Source organism: Tupaia chinensis, unplaced genomic scaffold (genome assembly GCF_000334495.1).
Source record: "Tupaia chinensis unplaced genomic scaffold, TupChi_1.0 Scaffold000048_1, whole genome shotgun sequence".
In the NCBI taxonomy this organism is placed as follows: domain Eukaryota; kingdom Metazoa; phylum Chordata; class Mammalia; order Scandentia; family Tupaiidae; genus Tupaia; species Tupaia belangeri.
Window position 1 is genome coordinate 5,834,412 of NW_006159506.1, and position 13,455 is coordinate 5,847,866.

At 43.5% G+C, this 13,455-nt stretch overlaps 1 protein-coding gene across 1 annotated transcript in view; it reads right to left on the bottom strand.

Annotated features, from left to right (window-relative positions):
- BMP6 (bone morphogenetic protein 6) overlaps positions 1–13,455 on the bottom strand; it is a 174,021-nt gene that overhangs the window by 49,742 nt on the left and 110,824 nt on the right. The gene's annotated exons all lie outside the window — the stretch shown is intronic.

Consider the following 13,455-nt stretch of genomic DNA (forward strand, 5'->3'; position numbering starts at 1 on the left):
TTCCCCAGGACCCAGGGGCAGTTCTTCCAAATCAAGCAGTAAGCTAAGGAATCTGCTCAACGCTCTGCCTGGATCTGTTCCTTTAAGGAGCCCACCCTAGTGGTCTGGAATATCCATTTGCATACTGCATAATATTTGCATTCTAATTCAGGATGCAAACTGCAAGCATGTTTTTAGAAGGAAAGAAATTAATCTGATCAAATTGCTTCAATTATAAACAAGTCATACCACAAGGCTATCAAGCATAAGGCAGACAGAATGGGTTCCTAAGGCACAATCCAGAATTCAGAGACATAGATTGCTGACACACCTCTTCCATTCTTCTGTTTTAATTGAAGTCAAAATTAAATGCCATAAAATTAACTTTTTTTTGGAGAGATTTTTGCTCTAGAAAGCATGTGCTCACTGGAAAGATAGAGAGAGATGGACAGAGAGAAAGAGAGCAATCGCCCCTCAAGGGGGATGGCCACACTACAATCCCTTCTCCTCCATGCCTCTCTCAGGGTTTTGGGTGCACATACACACACATCTGGCATGAGTTTCAAGTCATCAGGTCCAGGATTCAAACCATGATCAGCCATGTGAAAGTCTAGTGCCTTAACCACTATGCCACCTACTACCCCTAAAATTAACTACTTGAAAGTGAATAATTCAATAGCATTCATTATATTCACAATATTGTCCTACCATGACCTCTATCCAGTTCCAAAACATTTTCATCAGCCCTCCAAAGAAAACCCATTAAGCAGTATCTCCCCAAGACCCCCTCCACCTGGGCACTGACAATCATCAGTCTATGTTCTGTCTGTGGATTAACCTATTCTGGATATTTCATATGAATGAAATCATATAATACATGGTCGTTTGAGACTGGTTTCTTTCATTTAGCATGTTTCTGAGGTTCCTCCATGTTAGAAGCATGTATCGGCACTTTGTTCTTTTGTGGTTTAATAATACACCATTGTGGGACCAGCAGATGGCTGGTTATGCCCCCTGGGCTCCCATGTAGTTGTCCACGTTTTGAGTCCCAGAATCAGTGACTTAAAACTCACACCAGGCTTGTGTTGTGTGCATGCCCAAAATCCCAAGAAGAGAATGGAGGAGAAGTGATTGTGGAGTGGCCATCCCCCTTGGGGATGATTTCTCACTTTTTGTCTCACTGTCTTTCTCTGTCTCTCCAGAAAGTGCACGTACTCTATGCCAAAAATTTCTCCTTCTAAAATAATAATAATATACCACTGTGTGTGAGCACCACATTTGTTTTTCCATTCGTCCATTGATGGACATCTGGGCTTTTTCCACCTTTTGCTATTGTGAACAGTTCTTCTGTGAACATGCATGAACATATATTTGAGCACTTGTTTTTCATTCTTTGGGGGGTCTACATCGCTTTCATTCTCTTTTGCTCTTCCTCTTCATCTCTCTTTTTCAGTTACTTTTGTCCCAGAGAGAAGACTGGAGGAGCTGATGATTGTCCATCAGAGATTAATCATAGCCTCCGCCAATCGCAAGGACAATTGATTAGCTAAGCACCCTCTCTCCCCAGGGCCAACTCTGCAGGACCTTTGAGAAGAAAGAGGCTGGAGAATAAATGCATATTGAAGGAACATACCCAGCACAGTATCTGACACATAGTAGGTTTGCAATGACCATTTGCAGAGTCTGAATATAAAGGGAGTCACGGAAGAGCAAAAGAGAAGGCGAAATCAATGTTGCTGACTGACAGTCAAAAGATGAAAAGGATACCTAGGGTTCAAAATTGTGGGAAGGGTGACAAAGCAGGCTGAAGATGGAGTGCATGATAAGAGAGGGAGCTTCTTGCCAGAGAAATCCTGGGAAAGTTGATCCCTAATCAAATAGCTATTGTCCCCTTTACTGCAAGTCAGGAGCTTCAAACGAAGGGAAGAACACGGTATCAACAGGCTGGAGATGTGAGACCAAGAGACAAGAGAGAGATCAAAGTCTCTTTTGAGCTGTGTCAATTGATTTAACTGTTTTCAGTCTCTTCTAGTTTCCACAGAGTGGTCATAACATCTGGAAACAAAGATAATATTTTATCATGTATTAAAATGTGGTACCAATGACCCATCTACTATGAATTTGCCTATGTTTACTGGTTTGTTGACCACCTCTACATGGGAAGTGGTAAATATCTACCCACAAGGCAGGAGGAGGCACAGGAGACGCTCTGTAGACACCCAACAGTGCTTCAAGGCACTTGACGATGTTTTCTCTTTAAGAGTCTTCCTTGTCAGAATCCTGACTATCAAGGTTTTCCATCATGGACACCTCACTTGGCCAGTCAGTTCAAAACATCTGGAAGGAAGGGCATGGACAGATGGAGAAACAGAGCATGAAAAATCCAGAAGATGGAAAAATCAGTCCTTGAAGAATTGAGAGTTGAACAAGGTTGGGCAAGTCTTTTTCTCATTGGGTGGCAGCTCAAATAAACACTAAATCCTGCCTTTCTCCACAGTGGACTTTTGACCATGACAATGGAGCTGTGTGGTTTAACAAAACACTCAAGTGTGGAAAGTTAAAAGTAACCGACGGCCAATTCCCTGCTTGGGTTCCCAGGGTGATGAAGGGTTCATATTCCTATCAAATTACACCGCAGCAGATGACCTGTTATTATTCACGGCCCAAACCTGAGTGTGCCAACACAGGGATGTGGGGAGAGTCCTTTCTCATGATCCCTTCCGACCTCTCCTCTATGTAATCGGTCCAGGCTGGCCTGAGCAGGAGGGCCAGCTTGTACCCTAATCACAGCATCTACACTTGGCCCTCCCTCTTCACCGACAACGCTGAAACTGTAGTAAGTGAAAAATAAGAAAAACACAGGCATGTTCCTGCTCAGAGCTAGAGTCCCCCCCTCCCTCGGCCCCCATGCATGCCCCACAAGGCAGAATATTTTGTTTTGTTTCCTCATGGAGTACCAGTGGCCAGAACAGTACCTGGCCCATGGCAGGTGGCTGGTGCACATTCGATGAATGAGTGAACAGACCATATGGAGCTGAGAAGCCACGTCGCTCCAGGACTGGCTGGCCTGGCCTGGGAGCAGCAAGGGACAGACATGTGAACCTTTCCTGATCAAACTAAGACTGGCAGCTCGAAAGCAAGATGTGCAGGACATGTGTTTATGCCCAGAGGTTTCAAACAAGAGGATGGAAAAATACCACCATGGGGTGCACAGACGTCTCTGCAGCACGGCCGTGTGATCGGAACACACAAACAGAATGGGGCCATTCCTTTCCTTTAATAGACAAAACTTGGATCCCCATACCCTTGCAAAAACACAACAAAACGCTTCTCCCAGGACTGTTCTCAGAGAATATCTTTCCTTTTCTGGGGCAACAAGGCCTCCTGGCCCCTTTGGAGGAACAGCTGTGCTGGTGCCTTTAGTTCTGTTTGATTCGAAGGGTTTATCTGAATAGGTAGTGCTCCCTAAATTTCCAGTTGCAAACAACTCGCCAGGATTGAGCACTTGAATGCATGATTTGAAAAAAATCAAAAACATGGGAACCAGCAGTTAGCGTAATGGCTATGTTGCTGGACTCCCATGTAGTCGACCGCGGTTCGTGTCCCAGACCCGGTGGCTTAAAACTCACACCGGGTGCGTGTGCGTGTGTGCCCAAGATCCCGAGAGGAGAATGGAGGAGAAGGGATTGCGGTGTGACCATCCCCCCTGGGAGGTGATTTCTCGCTTTCTGTCTCTATGTCTCTCTCTGTCTGTCTGGCAAGTTCACGCACCCTATGGCGAAAAAAAAACCTCTCCAAAAAAAAAAAAAATCAGAAACAGAGAACACCTACAAGAGGTTTTTAAAAAAATGGTACCTCGTTTCTTTCATTTTCCTATCCTTAAAAAAAATAAATAAATGGACCAGCAGATGGTGTAATGGTCACGTCACTGGACTCCTATGTAGTCGACCATGGTTTGAGTCCCAGACCCAGTGGCTTAAACTCACCATGGGTGTGTGAGCGTGCGTGCCCAAGATCCTGAGAGGAGAATGGAGGAGAAGGGATTGCGGTGTGGCCATCCACCCCCCCATGGGGGAGGGGGTGGGATGACTTCTTGCTTTCTATCTCTCTTTCTTTCTCTGTCTCTCCAGCAAACACAGACACCCTATAGCAAAAAAAAAAAAAAAACCTCTCTAAGATAAATAAATAAAATAAAAATCATGCAAATTCTGAGTTAACCAAATAACCCTGTGAACAATATCATTTCTCAGGCAGTTTTATTAACAAGGCCAAGATTCACTGTCATTCATCAAGGTGTTTTGAGGTGCTTTCACTCACACATGACAGCAAGGATGGACAGCACAAAGTTAGAAAGACGGGAACAAGCCGGGAAACGTTCCAGTGTGACAGATTTGTGGCATGCACTTATTTGTACTGTTCATTTGGTTTTGATTTCCTAATTAACAAGTGGGGGTAAGAAAAACATATTTGGGTTGAGTTGGAGACTTCGGCTCCCACCGTTCCTCATCTCCACTTCCTGGGGCCTTGGGTGAAATAATCCTTTTGGATTCATGGCTCTGTGATAATTTCCATGTCTAACATGGCCCTGTCATTTCACTGCAGGATTGAGTTTAGGAAAAACCAGGCAGGAGAAGAAATGTCTTATCCAAGTATATATCTGCGGGAAGGGGAAGGCTAACGGAACAACCAAGTGACCGGCCAAAGGTTTCTGTTACTCTCTCCCTCTCTCCCTCCTCTAATTCAAAACATTACACTTGATTGTTGGTGTAGCACCAGAGAGCGCATTCCTTGCTCTGTGATTCACTTCATTTTCCTGAGAACACAATGGAGAATAGTATCTCAGTGTAAAGTTACTGATTTGCCTCCGGATTAAGTCCAAGCTAAACTGCTCCCTTAACATTGTTTTCCCTGAAGCCCAGCAGGTCTGCACAGTGGGGTGGGGGGTTGGGGAGGTCCACATGGTGGGTGGCTCCCCACCTTCCCGCCAAGTCACAAGATCCCGGTTCTTTCAAGACCTCAGATCCCAGATGGATGGAATCAGCACACAGGCATCCCCACAGGTTTGGGAAAGAGGCAGAGAGAGCTGTAAAGAAGGAAGGGACCAGCAGTTAGCGTAATAGCTATGTCACTGGACTCCCATGTAGTCGACCATGGTTCACGTCCCAGACCCGGTGGCTTAAACTCACACCGGGCATGTGTGCGTGCATGCCCAAGATCCCGAGAGGAGAATGGAGAAGGGATTGCGGCGTGGCCATCCCCCCTGGGGAGTGATTTCTCGCTTTCTGTCTCTCTGTCTGTCTGGTGAGCACACGTGCCCTATAGCAAAAACCTCTCCAAAAAAAAAAAAAAAAAGAAAGAAAGAAATAACTAGCCCTCTGGTCATTGAACCCAGGCTGACAGAAGGCAGGTCCATGAGCCTCTCCAGGTGGCTGACTACACTGCCCTCTAATCTCCACTGCATTCTGAGTTTAAGATGCCACCTGGGTAGTTTGTACACCAAAGGATCATGCCACACAGGATTGCATAATGGTTACATCACTGGATTCCCACATAGTTGATTGTGGTTCAAGTCCCGGACCAGGCATCTTAAAACTTATACCATGCACGTGTGAGTATGTGCCCCAAATCCCAAGAGATTCATGGAGGAGAAGGGATTGTGGTGTGCCCATTCTCCCTAGGGAGTGATTACTCACTTTCTGCTTGTCTCTCTGGTGAGTACCCATGCCCTATAGCAAAAAAAAAAAAAAACCTCTAAAACTAAAAAGTACAATAAAATAAATAAATAGAAACTGAATGTGACACCTACAACAGAACCGTGCTAACAGTGCCTAGTTGAGAAAGAGAAAAGGAAGTGTTGACTCCTTGGAACCCTTTTGAACCAAGGAGGACAGACCACCCTACAGAGCTTGGAAACAGAGATAATGACATCTAACATAGCAGAGACCTCAGGCATCACTGTGTATCCTGAAAGGAATGCAGTTTCTACTCCCAGGACTCACAGAGTCCACTTCATTCCTCAGCATCCTCCCCAGTCCCGCTCCAGCTGCAGACCAGTGTGTGACTAGCCAGAGCCAAAGCGGGACAAGGAAATACAGACTACAGTTGAAAGACTGAAGAGTTATGTAAGAGAGCCTGGAATCGCTTTGCTTTTCTGTGGCCCTGTCTCAAGTGAAATGTTGCTAAGGAATAAGCTTGGGGATGTTCTTGCAGACAGGCTGCCATATGATTCCAGTGGGGTCTCTGGTACCCACACGGTTGGAAGCAGCAGCACATCCTTCAAATGATGATGTGGGAAAACACTTAGTCTCTCAAAAATCACTCAAATTTTATGGTACCAGAGAAGGCCAGATTTTATCATAACATGGCCATATAAACAAGACCAGCCAAGAATAAGAACCTAGAAGGTGAGGGTGGAATGAAGCCTGTACATCTTCAATGGTGCAACAGGAAGTGAACCCCGACAGTGAGTGGCTGGGATTCAGTTGGAAGATTTTCCTGCATGTTCCCAACTCCATCAATCATGAGCCAATAGTGTTGTCTTGGTGGAGTGCCTCCCCTTTCTACCTTTTACCGTCTCATTTTCCTCCTCAGGAAAATGCTGGAAACACTGACACCAATCCCATTTGAAAGTAGAGGTGTATTCTAATCACTGACACAGGAAAGAGAGTTGAAGTGCAGTCGTGTGATGATAATGACTGACACATGACCTATATGATGTGGTGGTCCCAGAAGATTCCAGTTGGCTTACAGCCACTGTGGGAAACAGTATGGTGGTTCCTCCAAAAACTAAAGCTAGAACTACCTTATGATACAGTAATCTCACTACTGAGTATACACCCAAAGGATAAGAAACCAATACATCCAAGAGATATCTGCTTTCTGCTGCCTTGTTCACAATAGAGCAGATATGGAATCAATCTGGTAGCCAACAATTGATGAATGGATAAAGAAAATGTGGTACCATGGAATACTATTTAACCATAAAAAGGATGAATTCCTGTCATCTGAGGTTAAATTAATGAATCTACTAGAAATAATAATGAAGTAAAATATCCAGGCTCTAAAAGACAAATACTGTATGTCTTCACTTTGCAAATACTGTGTGTCTTCATTCCTTGGAAGAAGCTAGGACTCTTCTGTATAGAAGTAGAGAGTGTGTTGGTAGATACCAGAAACTTGGTAGGGAGTAGAGTAGGAAGAAATGAAGGAAACTCGGTCAACAGATACATAAGTGCACATAAACAAGTAGAATGAATTCTAGGGAACCAGCAGTTAGTGTAATGGCTATGTCGCTGGACTCCCATGTAGTCGACTGCGGTTCACATCCTGGACCCGGTGGCTTAAAACTCATGCCAGGCACATGTGCGTGCATGCCCAAAATTCCGAGAGGAGAATGGAGGAGAAGGGATTGCAGCGTGATCATCCCCCTGGGGGGTGATTTCTCGCTTTCTGTCTCTATGTCTCTGTCTGGCGAGCGCACGTGCCCTATAGCGAAAATCTCTCAAAAAAAAAAAATAAAATAAAAAGAATGAATTCTACAATTCTGTAGCTCCGCAGAGCAAAGAACGTTAAATGTCAATTTTATATTTATCTCCAGATGCTCAGCAGAGCAAATTTCAAATGTGTCCAACACAAAGTAATAATTTTTGGAGATGGTGCCTATGGTCATTTTTTATTTGATTATTACATGTCCAATATGTGGTTTGGAAAGCTAATCTATACTTCACAAAGATGTATAACTATTATATATAAATTAGAAATTACACTAAAATTATTATAAAAGATTATAATGGGCTCCCCCATGTAGCCTAGGTGTGCAGTAAGCTATACTATTTATGTTTGTATAAGTACTCTCTCTGATGTTTGTACAATGACAACATTGCCTAATGACACATTTAGCAGAACATATTCCTATAGTTAAGTGATGGATAGCTGTTTCAGAAGATGCCAACACTTGATAGTCAACCGAAAATCCCTAAATTCAACAGATATGTACTGTACATCTATTATCTACAAGACAAGCCTTAGAATTATCTGATCATCCTCTGTATAAGACACATTTACACATGGAATAATATTAAAGGTCATCAATGGGCTTTCAGTTAATAGATGTAAATACCAGATATAGTGAGTGTGAAGGAGGAGGGTTGAGGAAAGACATTTAGAAGAAAAATAGGGAGGCAAAGCATTAATGGCACAAAGAAATGTGGTATTATCTGTTGAAGATATTTTGTAGTTTTATCAACTCTACTAGGGAGAAATGTTCACCTGTTGAAATATCCATCTTGTAAGCCAAATAATAATGCGATTTAATGTATAAAATAAAATTAAATTAAAATTAATTAAAATAAATAAAATAAAAAAATACTACAGGTAGACTCAGTGGTATTTTGTGATTGGTTTGAATTTCAGTTAAGGCGTTCCCCATCACCTGCTAACTATATCTTGAAATACACTAAATGATCACACAATAACTTACCAACTTCCCTCTATTCCTCCTACCAATCAGGAAGAATAAATAAATGTCCATGGTCAAAAATGGGCTTGAGGGACCAGCAGATGGTGTAATGGTTACCTCAATGGACTCCCATGTAGTCAACAATGGTTCAAGTCCCGGAGCTGGTGTGTTACACTCATGCTAGGCGCATGTGCATGTGTGCTCAAGATCCCAAGAGGAGAACGGAGGAGAAGAGAGTGCAGTGTGACCATTTCCCCAGGGGGGTGATTTCACACTTTCTGTCTCTGTCTCTGTCTCTCCAGTGAGTGCACGTGCCCTATTGCAAAAATCTCTCTAAAAAGAAAAAAAAAAAAAAAGAGTGGGCTTGATAGAGAGAGACAAGGGATTTTCTTCTTAAAGATCCAAAATAGTCATAGGGAACAGGGGCCATACCAGATGAAGGCCCCTACTAGCTTGCCTTTGCTCAAAGTGTTCTAGAAAGATCAGCAGGAGATACAGGTCAGTCAGGAGACCTGGATCTACCACACCTTCTGATGAGGGTGTGTACATTCACCAGACAGGGAGAAAACACCCTCCCATAGGGTGTGGTCATGCCACATTCCCTGCTCCATTCCTCCATCCTGTTGGGATTTGGGGCATATGTATACATGCACCCTGTATGCTTCTCAAGCTGCTGGAGCTGGGATTCAATCTTCAGGCAGCCATGTGGGTTCTAACTCCCTTAACCACCAGGCTGTGGGGCTGGAACCATATTATTATTACATCACTTTTTGAATTTTTCTTTTGAACCTAAAGTCTTCCTAAATGTCTCTCTTTCTATCATACCTGCCTCTATGACTCCAGCAAATTGTGTCTATTTGACCTACAAAATCTATCAGAATGCAACTGCTCACCACCTGCACAGCTGCCAGAGTGGACAACACCATCACCACCTGCCATCTGAATAAGCCTCCTCACATGCCTTTCTGATTGTACTTTGCCCCTGCGGCATATTATGTACATTGCAGCCAGAATGGTTCTTTAAACTATATAAATCATGGGACCAGCAGATGGTGGAATGGTAACGTCACTGGACTCCCACATAGTCAACCCTGGTTCGAGTCTTAGACCCAGTGGCTTAACACTCACACCGGGCACGTGTGCATACGTGCTCAAGATCCCAAGAGGAGAATGGAGGAGAAGGAGTTGTGGTGTAGCCATCCTCCTGGGGGGTGATTTCTTACTTTCTGTTTCTCTGTCTCCTTCTGTCTCTCTAGCAAGCTCACATTCCCTAGAGCAAAAAATCTCTCAAAAAAAATACACATATAAATCAGATGACATCATTCTAATACAGAACCCTTACATGCCCTCCTCTCTCAGAGCAGAAACCTCTTCAGAATATAGAATATAACTCCATATCCTTTGGGTGGTGCACAAAAGCCTAACCCAGGGTGAGCCTGGCTTGTTCTCTGACCTCAGGTCACACCACTGGACAAGCTTCTCAGTGGAGCAACTCCATGGAGGTTCCAAGAAATCTCCCCACATAGGACCTTGCACACTTGCCATTTCCTTAGCAGACAAGCGTTCCCCCCATAGCCACCAAACTCATTCCCTCCCCCTCACATCTGTCTGTTCTTATGTTGTCTCCGTGGACAGACCTTTCCTGACCACTGAACACAGCACGTCCGGTCATGCTTCATCACCGTAAAATGATTGCATTTTGATTTCCATAGCCTCTGTCACTACCTGGCATTATACTGAATGAATGAATTTATTGTCTGTCTTTTCCATTCGAGTACCTATCTCATGAGTGTGAGAAGCGTGTGTGCTGCCTTCCCGTGTCCCCGGTGTTAGAATTGTGTAAGGCACATTGCTGATGGGCAATGACTAAATAAATAACCTTCCTGATTTAATTTTCCTCATTGGCTAAAGGGAGGCAATACTGATCCATTGCTTCATGGAACTGTTCAGTGCTTACAGGAGATAATATGAGGGGGACTTTTTTTTTTTTTTTTTTGGAGAGGTTTTCGCTATAGGGACAATGGGGACTTTTAAAAGTTTGTAGACAAGATGAAATTAAAATGAAGTTGATGTTGTTGCAAAAAGAATTGGCATTTTTTATTAACTTTTTTGGAGTCTCCTTGTATAGATAGAAATGTTTAGATACTATAAAGTGTAATATTCTATAAGTGAAAGGTATGAAAATTTCTTTGTGTCCACTGGGAACACAGCCAACTCAATGATTCAGTTAGCATCACTTTATGCCACGTGATTTGCATGATTATTCAGAAAAATATAGTCTATGACATGTTGAGGAAACTACATCTCAACCTAAAATGTCTTTCTATGGAATAAGAAAATTAGGGATCCATAAGAATACAGCGATTTTCAAAACATTCATGGGTATAGCAGAAACTGAAAGACTGGAAGGTATAATAGCAGAGAGGGCAACTGTAGGTATTAGAGAGAGTAAGGGGGGGTGAGAGAGTCTGAGTAAAGGAGGAGGGAGGGGAAGAGGAGGAAAAACAAACAATACATTTCATTAACACGAAAATGAAAAATTATTTGCCGATAACATATATGATAATGTCTTTGTCTTGACTGATATGCACTGTATTTGTGTGGGGAAAAACATCATGGTTTACACTGTAAAGACATATAGTGATTAAATGGAAGTAGTAAATATATTTTTTAAGTTTATGGGAGGCCCAGCAGGTGGTGTGGTGGTTAAGGTGCTGGACTCCCACATGGCGAACTAGGGTTCAAGTCCCAGATCTCACTTTCTCTCTCTCTCTCTAAGTGTACATGCCCTGTAGCAAATTAATAATTAAAATCATGATAAATAATTCTTTTTTAAAAAATTCATGGGAAATATGTACTAAGGAGAAAACTATGTGTGGACTTCAAACTAGTTTGCACCAAATAAACTTGTACTTTAAGGGAACAGCAGATGGCATAATGGTTACATCACTGGACTTCCACACAGTTGACTGCAGTTCAAGTCCCAGACCAGGTGTCTTAAAACTCACACCAGGCACGTGCGTGTGTGTGTGCCCAAAATCCCAAGAAGAGAATGGAGGAAAGGGATTATGGTGTGGCCAACCCCCTGGGAGGTGACTGTGACTTCTCACTTTCTGTCTCTCTGTCTTTCCGGTGAGCACACATGCCCTAAAATCTCTCTTTAAAAAAAAATACTTTAATTCCATTTCCCTTTTTTTTTTTTTTTTTTTTTAGAAGTTTTTGCTATAGGGCATGTGTGCTCACCAGAAAGAGAGACAGAAAGCAAGAAATTACCCCCCCAGGAGGGATGGCCACACTGCAATCCCTTCTCCTCCATTCTCCTCCTGGGATCTTGGGCACGTACGCACATGTGTCTGATGTGAGTTTAAGCCACTGTGTCTAGGACTCGAACCATGGTCTACATGGGAGTCCAGCAGCATAGCTATTATGTCAACTGCTAGTCCCTCCATGAACTTCTAAAGTAACCTTGTATAAGACAGAAAAACTTAGGGCACTGGATGTCATAGAGAATGTTAAGCAGGTCTGGTATAATATATAAATCCCATGTTCAGAAACTTTAAAGTGGGTCAAAGCCAGAAAAAAAAAAAAAAAAAAAAAGGACGCATGTTCATGGGAACACACACACACAGAACTGACTCCACCATGGCGCTGAGGTCCCGCTGCGGTTTCCATAACTAAATGGCCCGGAGGAGCTAGTTGCTATGGCTTAAGATTCCATCAAATCAAAAACGCTCTGAACGCTGGCACTAATGACTTCGGTAACTCGGGCTTTTGAAAGTTACACCACTCCTTGGGTAATTTGTACTGTTTTGCTTTGCTTTGTACCCCGTTCCCAGAGGAGTGGTAACAATTAGGAGGGAGATTCTAAAAGGTGGTGAGAGAAGAGAGAATGTGGGAGTTTAGATAGCAACAGTAAGGGGTGGAGGAAGGGGGAAAGGACGCAGAGCAGGGATCTTAGAACCTGGGTGGGCCTGGAGCAGGGAGAGGAGGGCGTTTCCACAAATAAACCCCACAGAAACAGGCCAGCAGAGTGGCCCCGCTGCCGTCTGTGTTCTAGTGCAATGTGCTAGGGCAGGAACCGGGCTCCTGGCAACAGGAGGGGAGCGGGCAAGGAGGCAGGCTTTGGAGACTGGATTCAGCAAGTGTAGTTAACTGCACAGAGATGACAGAGGGGACACAGTGCCACAGGCTTCTGCAAACTGCCATCCATTTCAAAATGCCAGCCCCACTTAGGTCCTTTCCACCATCCAGGACCAAACGTGGTAGGTCAGTGGTTTCACTGGGGAGAGGGTATGGATCGCGTGAAATTCATAACCTTATGCCTTATTTTAGATTAAATCTCATTCCTAGCAACTTTTTCTCTCAAATTCCAAAGATCTAAAGTCTGTTCATACATATCTTTCTTTTTTTTTTTTTTGGAGAGATTTTTGCTATAGCACGTGTGTGCTCGCCAGAGAGACAGAGAGGGAAGAAAGTGAGAAAGCAAAAAATCACCCCCCAGGGGAGATGGCCATGTCACAATCTCTTCTCCTCCATTCTCCTCTCAGGATCTTGGGTATGCATGCACACATGCCCAGTGTGGGTTTTAAGCCACCAGGTCTGGGACTTGAACCATGGTCAACTACATGGGAGTCCAGTGACATAACCATTATGCAACCTGCTGGTCCCCATATATATCTTTTTTAAAAAATTCATTTCTTCCATGAGCAAAAGACACAGACAAACATGACAGAGAGAGACACAGCAAGCCCCCAACAGAGGCTTGACACTCTAATCCACCCCCACCTTCAACTAGCTCCAAATCTTGGCCACGTGGGAGACTGGCTTACTCAGGGAGGTCTCCAGACTCAAACCTGGAACCTTCCAAAGTAGGGTCAGCCTTGCAGAACATCCTGTTTTCCTGCTGTGCCATTGTCTGGCCATAATGTACCGTAAGAATGCGTCTTGTATAGAATATTTTTAGAAAGTAGAGAATGTCTTGCTTGAATAATAATAATAATAATAATAACAATAAGAGG